Below are 8,795 nucleotides of genomic sequence, written 5' to 3'. Positions count from 1 at the left end.
TTCCAATACTAAGTTGAATGAAAGCTGTGAAAGTGGATATCCTTGTCTTGTTCCTGACCTTAAAGATAAAGCTTTTGCATTTTCTTTTACCTTTGAGTATGATGTTAGCTGTGGGCTTGTCATATATGACCTTTATTATGTAGTGGTATGGTCCCTCTATCCCTACTTTACTGAAAGTTTTTTGTTGTTTTTATTTTTTCATAATGGATGCTGGATTTTGTCAAATGCTTTTCCTGCATCTATTGGTAAGATCATATGACTTTTACCCTTCATTTAGTTTATGTGGTGTACTACATTGTAATATTATTGAACCAACCAGCACCCTAGGAATAAATCCCACTTGATTGTGGTGTATGTTGTTTTTAATGTATTGCTGAACTCAGTTTGGTAACATTTTGTTGAGGATTTTTGCATTTTTTTTCATCAGGGATATTGGCCTGTGATTTTCTTTTTTTGTAGTTTTTTTGTCTGGTTTTGGAATCAAGGTAATGCTGGCCTCATAAAATGAGTTTGTAAGCCTACCCTCCTCTTCAGTTTTTTGGAATTTATTCAGAAGGATAGATGCTCAATCTCCTTAGAATGTTTGGTACAATTGACCTGTGAAGCCATGTGGTCTAGGACTTTTGTTTGTTGAGTTTTTTTGATTACTGATTTGATTTCATTAGCAATTATTGGTCTGTTCATATTTTCTGTTTTTTCCTGATTCAGACTTGGAAGATTGTATGTATCTAGGAATTTATCCACTTCTTACAGGTTGTTGGTATATAATTGCTTGTAGTACTTTCTTATAATCCTGTGTATTTCTGTGGTGTCATTTGTCATTTCTCCTTTTTCATTTCTTATTTTATTTATTTGGGCCCTCTCTTTTTTTCTTGATAAGTCTCCTTAAGGTTTATCAATTTTGTTTATCTTTTCAAAGAACAAGCTCTTGGTTTCATTTATCTTTTCTAATTTTTCAGACTCCATTTATTCCCACTCCGATCTTTATTATTTCCTTCCTTGTACTCACTTTAGGCTTTGTTCTTCTTTTTTCCAGTTCTATTAGGTGTAAGGTTATACTGTTTGAGATTTTCCTTGTTTCTTGAGGTAGGCCTGGATTGCTATGAATTTCCCTTTTAGAATTGCCTTGGCTGTGTCCCATAGATTTTGCATCATTGTGTTTTCATTTTCATTTATGTCAAGGAATCTTTAGATTTTTTCTTTGATCTCTTTGTTAACCAACCCATTGTTTAGTAGAATGTTATTTAGTCTCCACGTGTTTGTGTGTTTTCAGTTTTCTTCTTATAATTGATTTCTAGTTTCATACCATTGTGATTGCATAAGTTGCTTGAAATGATTTCAGTCTTCTTAAATTCACTGAGACTTGTTTTGTGGCCTAACATATGCTCTATCCTGAAAAATGTTCCATGTGTGCTTGAAAAGAATGTGTATTCTGCTGCAAAGCATGCTCCTTTCTTTACCACTGAAATAACAAATCCTTCTTCTCTCCTTAGAAATGTCTACTTTCCTAAATCAGCTAAACATGTCATACATCCAAAGGAGAAGAGACTATTCGACAGTAGTTTTATAACTTTACTGAGTATAAAATTATATTTCTACTCCAGAGAAAGAAATGCACTTTAAAAAAATTCAGCAAGTATAATAATAAAAGAAACACTTTGCTATGTTTTTACAGTATAGGAAAAATTTTAATGGAAAGATGATAAATAGAAGCACAATAATAGCTAAAATAATGCATACTTTTAAAAGATGGAAAGCTACTTATGATAGAATTTGACATTTACGTATAACCTATTTTTCATTATTTAAGTAAAATAATTATTCCTCATATTTGCCTTTTGTGGGACAAAATTCTCATTTTACAGATGAAAAATCTGAAACATAAATAAGAGCTCATCCCAAATTAACTAATGGCTTATGGCAAAATCAGGAATATAATTTATGACTCTACTTTTCTGTTGACCTTTTTTCCATATACTGTAAACAATGATACTTTTTGTACTCATACTGTGATGAATATAAAATAATGCTTAGTTAAATAAAAACTGATTAGCTTTAATTAAACAATCATTTAGCTGAATATGACAGGAATTTAGTTTACTGCCTAAAAATTAGTTTGGATAGCTAACACTCTAAGCATACAAATATCCATAGCTATTAGTAATTATTTAATTATTGCTGAATATGTAGAAAATAGCTTCTTAACAGTTACATAAGCCTATCACAATAAAATTGTCACCTATCAGAATTAGATTGTAAATGGATATCAAAACCACTAAAAATGAAATGAGTCATTTGTGGATTTTATAAACTGGTTAAAATTTTAAGAACATTTTCAGAATATTGGTTCATTAAACTGTAGAAAATTTTAATTTCAAGCAAGATAAGCAACAGAAAACTATTTTCACATCTGATAACTAACTATATGAATCCTTTTTAAAACAAGTTCACTAAGGCCATTTATGTAACTATTTATACAGGCAATGCCAAAGATTTCTGAAAAGATCTGTTTCTCAAAAATCTGCACTGATGGAAGTAATCTTTTTAACTCCTGTTTAAAAAATAAATAAATTCTAGTTATTCTCTAATCATAATTAGAATTAGAAATGTAGTAGAAAACCCATATATAAGTCTTAGTTCATTACTTTCTCATAGAACAGTTGTATGTTTTAAAGAAGAGAAGCTTTGTCAAGGAGACCAGCACACTCTGGTGCAAAGTCAGTTGTTTAATAAACATTTCTTTCTTTCCTTGTTACTTCATTTAATATCCTACAATAGTTAATGATAATTACTGTATCAGGTAGTATACTATACTGAAAGAAAAAAAAGAAAGAAAGAAAGAAAGAAGGAAATGATATGGCCTAAACTTCAAGATATCAAAGATTTTTTTTTTCCTTCAATAACTCTACACTCTCAAAGCCCAAAACAGTGCCTGGTCTATGGTAGGAGCTCAATAGTAATTTATTAAGTGATTAAGGGAAGAAATAAATACATGAATGCAGAAGATATGGAAAAATGTTTGCAATATGGCCCCCATATTAAAGGAGATAATCTACATAAAATGTGTAAAAGAGTGCCTCTGGGGCATAAGTATAGACACTTTATATTTGTTAGCAATTATGGCTATTCTCACTTTTATTCTCTTTTGTAAATGGGTCCTTTTCAGTTTTCCTCTCAGTACCTTCTATTTACTGCTTAGCTTTCGTTTACTTATAATTTCTCTCCTGGCCTGCAATAATCCTTCTTGCACTTGTATGCATCCTTGCAGCCCTAGCTCCTGTACTGTTTTGTGTTTATCCATTTATATTTTGCAATTCAAATTCCTCAAAAGAGACTATTGCTGGCTAGGTAGGCTGTTTGGCTCAAAGCTTTCCATTCCAAGCCATTTCAAGGTTGAGTGTCCTTAGGATAGATGCCCATCCTTGTCTAACCAACAGTATTCAGGGAGTTGTGTGACATAGAGTATTTTGTCTCTATCCTTGTTTGTAAGTTCCTCAGTGTCAGTTACAGTCTTTAGCATGCATATAGCAGGAAAAATATTTCCTGAAACTCTGAGTTTATATGATCCTTATAACTCCAAAGAACTAACAGCTAGCAGTACTAGTAAAAGAAAGCCTTTTTTCTCATACTGTGTGCTGAAATCTCAGGGAGAATTTGATTGAACACCCTTGAGTCACTGCCCATTCCGGAATCAATGAGTAATTGAAGTTGAGGTGGGGAAAGAAACAGAGTACTCTGATTGGAAAAATCTGGATTTTGCGCTCAACCCTTGAGCCAGGAGATTGGGTCAGATCTACTTGAACCATGTAGACTGGAATGGAATAGGAGCTGTCCTTGAAAGAGCAACTGGCAAGATTAAATACCTTAGTAAATTTCACATAGAAAAGCATACTTTTTAAAGAGAAATATTGTTTGTCACACTTTAAAACATAATCTTCCTGAGGCCTGGTTTACTGGTCTTTGATACAGTTTACAAAATAATCCGTCAATTATTTATCATGCCAGACAGCCTTCCCGAGGTAATTTAAATTCAATGAACTTTTAGGGAAAAGCTATTAAATAACTGAAACTCTACTGCTCTTGGTGCACAGAAATGAGCTGTATATAAGCCCTGACTTCAAATAGTTTACAGACTAAAAGGAAATACAGGATAACAAGATAAATTCAATACAGTTAATAAATTCAATGACAGAGGGCCGTTTACATTTACAATGCAGGGAACAGATTCAGAGACTGATCTCCCTGGTAGGTGGGGGCATCGGGGTGAGGCCAAAGAAGGGTTCCATGACAAAAATGACCCATGTGCTGGGTGGGACTCTATGCATTAAAAACCCTGAATTCACAATACTATTTCTAATTCCGGTCCAATAGAAGCACAAGGCTTTTTATAATTGTCTCCATTTCTTATTTGTAACTTCTTTCTCCATCAGTAAGAAACCTGGCCCCTTATTTCCACAGCACACTTGCTTGTATGCTCAAGCCTCGTCATATGTAACCAAGCTCTCATTGTCGTCATGTTATCACTGCTTCCCTCACCAGCCACCATTCCGTTGTTCTCGGAGCCTCTGTTTGTCATATCCCATGCCAGGCTGCCAACACTGCCCTTTGTATGAATACCATCCTATGCCACTGCCCCCTCCCTTTACAGATGTCTGCCTTGTTCAGATTTAATTAATGGTTTTGGATTAAATTATTATGTTTGAAAAGGAGAAAGGAAAGAAGAAGTAAAGAAAGAAGAAAAGGAGGATAGAATAAGTAAAGAATCACAGAACTATGAATTTTTATCCATTTTAAAATACCAGAGTTGCCAAAAAAATGTATACACATAACTTGTATTCATCTTTTGTTATCAGTGTATGTTATTACAATTTTAATACAGTCTTTTTCCTTTCTTAAAATGTGTATAATTTTTGGCATTATGTATTTAATGCCAAAATGCCCTCTGTACCTATTTAACAATTTTAACAAATTTAGTGCCCTCTGTACATATTTAACAATTTTACACATTGGATATTTATTTTATTCTTATTTATTTTAAACTTGACTACTTATATTTCAAAATAAGAACAACAAAATATTTTAATGGAATACAATATCATCCAGTTATGGAACACAAAAATATAAGTAAATATTAAAAACAGGTGCTATTAAATCGGTTTTCTCTTCACTAAATTTATCTGCATAGATACTGCAACTACAAAAAATATGTTGCTTTTACTTCTGGTGCAGAAATAATGTGAAAGAAAAGGATATATAAAAAGACTGGGAGAAATGCAATACTTTAATTTTCTAAAGTTTGGCATTTCTAGAAAGCCAAACTAACTTCAATCTTTTTAAACAAAAGTGATCATGTTTCATCATATCCCAACCACAACACCATACCCAAGAAACTATCTGCATACTGACAATTACATTTTCTTTTTGATCTTCTTTATAAACAACAGTACACAGCATTTTAAACCAGTTTTATTTGTTTATCTACTGAATAAACCTACATTAATCTCCCATGTTTAAGACACCTTGCTAAGTGTTGTGATTCGTGTGTGTGTGTGTGTGTGTGTGTGTGTAATTCTTATAAAGATGGTTAAGACATGTTTTGTGGCCCCCAGGAGTTTACAATCCAGAAAAGACAATAACTGCGATATGAGGTAGTAGATGTTGGGTGGTACAGGTATCAAGTGCTTTTGGTGCTCGGAGAAGAGAAAGAGCACCTGTGACATCAATAAGGTGAGGAATCTTCCTGGCAAATGTGGGATTGAAGCCTGGCCTAAATTATTAATTTATTTTAAGGAATACATGTTGTAGAAATAAATATATTTTTGGATTGAGACATATGAAAGTAAAGCTACTATAAATTAAGGGCCATTCAAAATTTCTAGTGAAATTGTTTAAATAATTATTGTGAGGTAAAAAGTTTCTAACATAATACTTTGCTAAAAGAATGTTTTGTAACTTTTTTAAAATTGTATTTTTATTTATATATTATTAAAAAGATTCACTTATATCAATGGACCAGAGATTTCTGTATTAAATGTTTACTTTTTTTTTCTGCCCAAACTGCTTTGCTATAGCTTGTTGGCAGTTGACCATAAACACTCAGAGACTGATTCACAGGGATGAAAACTGCCTAGCTCTGTGGCTCTAGAATGAGATTGAGATCTAGATAAATAATTACTTTAACCTGACCCATGAAAATATACAGGATTATGAGCAAATGTTTTCCCCCTATACTGGCCTGACTTCATGGACGTATGACCTGTGCAGTTGCATAGGGTCTGTACTCAGAAAGGCCCCATACTTGGTTTAATAATATTCCACTGTCTCATTAATAATTTTTGAACAAGCAGTTTGATTTTTACCTGGGGCCCCAAATTATATAACTTATTCTGACTCTATGTCTATTGAAAATTTAGGATTTTAATTGCTGTTGGGAGCACAAATAGTAGGAGTTTCTTCATCTTACCTTTGAAAGGAAATGGAATAGGAAATATCAGTGACTTATGACGTCATGGACAACTGTACTAAGAGCTGAGGCATGTGGCTAACACTGAAGAGGACCTTCCTTTCATAGACCGACAGTCTGCAGGTGCTTGCTGAAGACTTACCCAGATCACTAGTATCTGGAAGTGATTGATATATCCTGGTGCAAACCTTCAAGGAGGAAGCAGGCAGGATGACCTGGAACAGCGACTGAACACAATGGAAACGACATGTGGACAGGAAGACCTAGGTAGAAGAGCCCGCCCTGGAGATAAACCAAATCCAGCACCAGCCCAGCAGGAATCTTTTGATACGATGTGGACCTTGTGTGATGAAGATGGACATCATGAGACTAGCCATCTAGGGTAGTGAAGAGAATTCCTTCTCTGACTGTTACACAAAGTGCATAATAGGAGGTGAGTTTTCTGAACCCATCCTGGAAGAGGATATAGTTCTTAAGTCTCTCAACAACCTGAAACAAGGATCAGAACAAAAGCTTTCTCAGCAGGTTCTTCCAGCAAGCTCACTTCTTCAGTGTTCCTTGCAGTTCATGGAAAAAGAGGCAAAACAAGAACTTCCTCCACAAATTGTTGGAGAGAATTCACTTGCTGAGCATTCTGAGTACACGCCAGTCAAGAAGCTTCCTCCTGGAGGAATACCCAGCACTTACTCATCAGATCCTAAACAGGTTGCAGAATTCGCTGGAAATAAGCCCAGCAAAAATAAAAAATATGCTACTCTAGGAAAAAAAAATGTTTGTTCTCCCAGTGGATGCGCAAGACAGTTCAAGACTAGAGTTTCCCTGAGAAAGCATATCTGCGTTCCTGGTTCCCGATCACATGTGTGCAGAACGTGGGACAGCATTCCCTGAGAGCTCAAAACTGAAAAGGCATTTTCTGGTTCATGCTGGAGAGACTCTATCGGTGAGTTCTTCCCTGGACTTGAATCTGTGTATACATGTATGCATCCACACTGTGCAGAAACATTTTTTTTTGTCTCTTTGATGGCTGTCACAAGAGGTTTGTTCAGTCAAAGAACATGAAAGCTAACATCTTAACTCATGTGAAGTCCTAAGAGAATCAATGAAACAAGAGATAGAAAATAAACCTCAAATAAGATAAGCATATTAGCGAAAGAGTGATTGGGGACAAATATGACTCATTGATTGTTGTTTCCAAGAAAGAATTTTGGAACCAATGTTGCAACACTACAGGGTATATATATATATTTGTTGTTGTTGTTGTTGTTGTTGTTGTTGTTGAGCCATCCTGCTACCTGTTGGCAGCTCAGCGAGGGCCGGGAATCGAACTGGCAACCCTGTTGCTCAGAGCTCGCACTCTTGAGTAAGCTCTTAACCAACTGAGCCACTCAGCTGGCCAGGGTATATTTTTTAATGTTACTAAAATGCTCTTGTAGATTGTGGTACCGTTTTAAGAACATTGTATACAGAATTATAGTATGCTTCCAACAGGAAGGTCAGTAATGAAATTACTTCAAAAATATAATCCTTAATACATTATGAATTGGACTATTGTATATGAGGCTATTTTCACATACTACAAATATGAAATTCACTTTGGTTTCTAGATTTGTCATTTCCAATTGTTTAACTTTTGCCTTTGAGGGATATGCTTTGTGCTACATGTGATAATCCTAAGAATGAAAATTTTACAATAAATTGTCAATGAGTGAAAAAAAGTTGAACATATAACAGTTGTTGTACAATTGAAATTTGATAAGAGATTAGAATTTAAATGTTCTCAAAAAAAAGTGAAAATATGTGAGATGATGAATGTGTAGATTAACTTGATGGGGTGAATCCTTTCACAATGTACACATATCAAATCATCACACTATGCTTTATATATCTTACAAATTGTCAATTATACCTCAATAAAGCTGAAAACTTTGATTCTCATTATACTGATTCTTTATTGAACTGATAACATAGTAATATATAAATGTTAAAACTCCCCCTTCTGTCTTTATATCTTATTCTCTTTCTTCCACTCCCCCGTATCTGTCTATCTATATGTCTATATGTATGTATGTATGTATGTATGTACGAGGTCTGACAGTTAAGTTCACAAACTTGTTGCAACAATGTTGCTGACCTTTTTGATATCAGAGGGATTATTCATTATTAGTTTGTACCAACTGGATAAACAGTTAACCAAGTTTACTATTTGGAAGTGCTGAAAAGGCTGCATGAAAAAGTTAGATGACCTGAACTTTTCACCAACAATTCATGGCTCTTGCATCACGACAATGCCCAGCTCACATGGCACTGTCTGTGAGGGAGTTTTTAGCCAGTA

General features: G+C 34.3%; 1 pseudogene; it reads left to right on the top strand.

Moving 5' to 3' along the window:
- Positions 1-5,655: 5,655 nt before the first annotated feature.
- Positions 5,656-7,756, top strand: LOC109376411 (zinc finger protein 42 homolog; annotated as a pseudogene).
- The last annotated feature ends 1,039 nt before the right edge of the window (positions 7,757-8,795 follow it).

Source organism: Hipposideros armiger, unplaced genomic scaffold (assembly GCF_001890085.2).
Source record: "Hipposideros armiger isolate ML-2016 unplaced genomic scaffold, ASM189008v1 scaffold_1123, whole genome shotgun sequence".
Lineage (NCBI taxonomy): Eukaryota > Metazoa > Chordata > Mammalia > Chiroptera > Hipposideridae > Hipposideros > Hipposideros armiger.
This window is presented reverse-complemented; position numbering and strand designations above follow the sequence as displayed.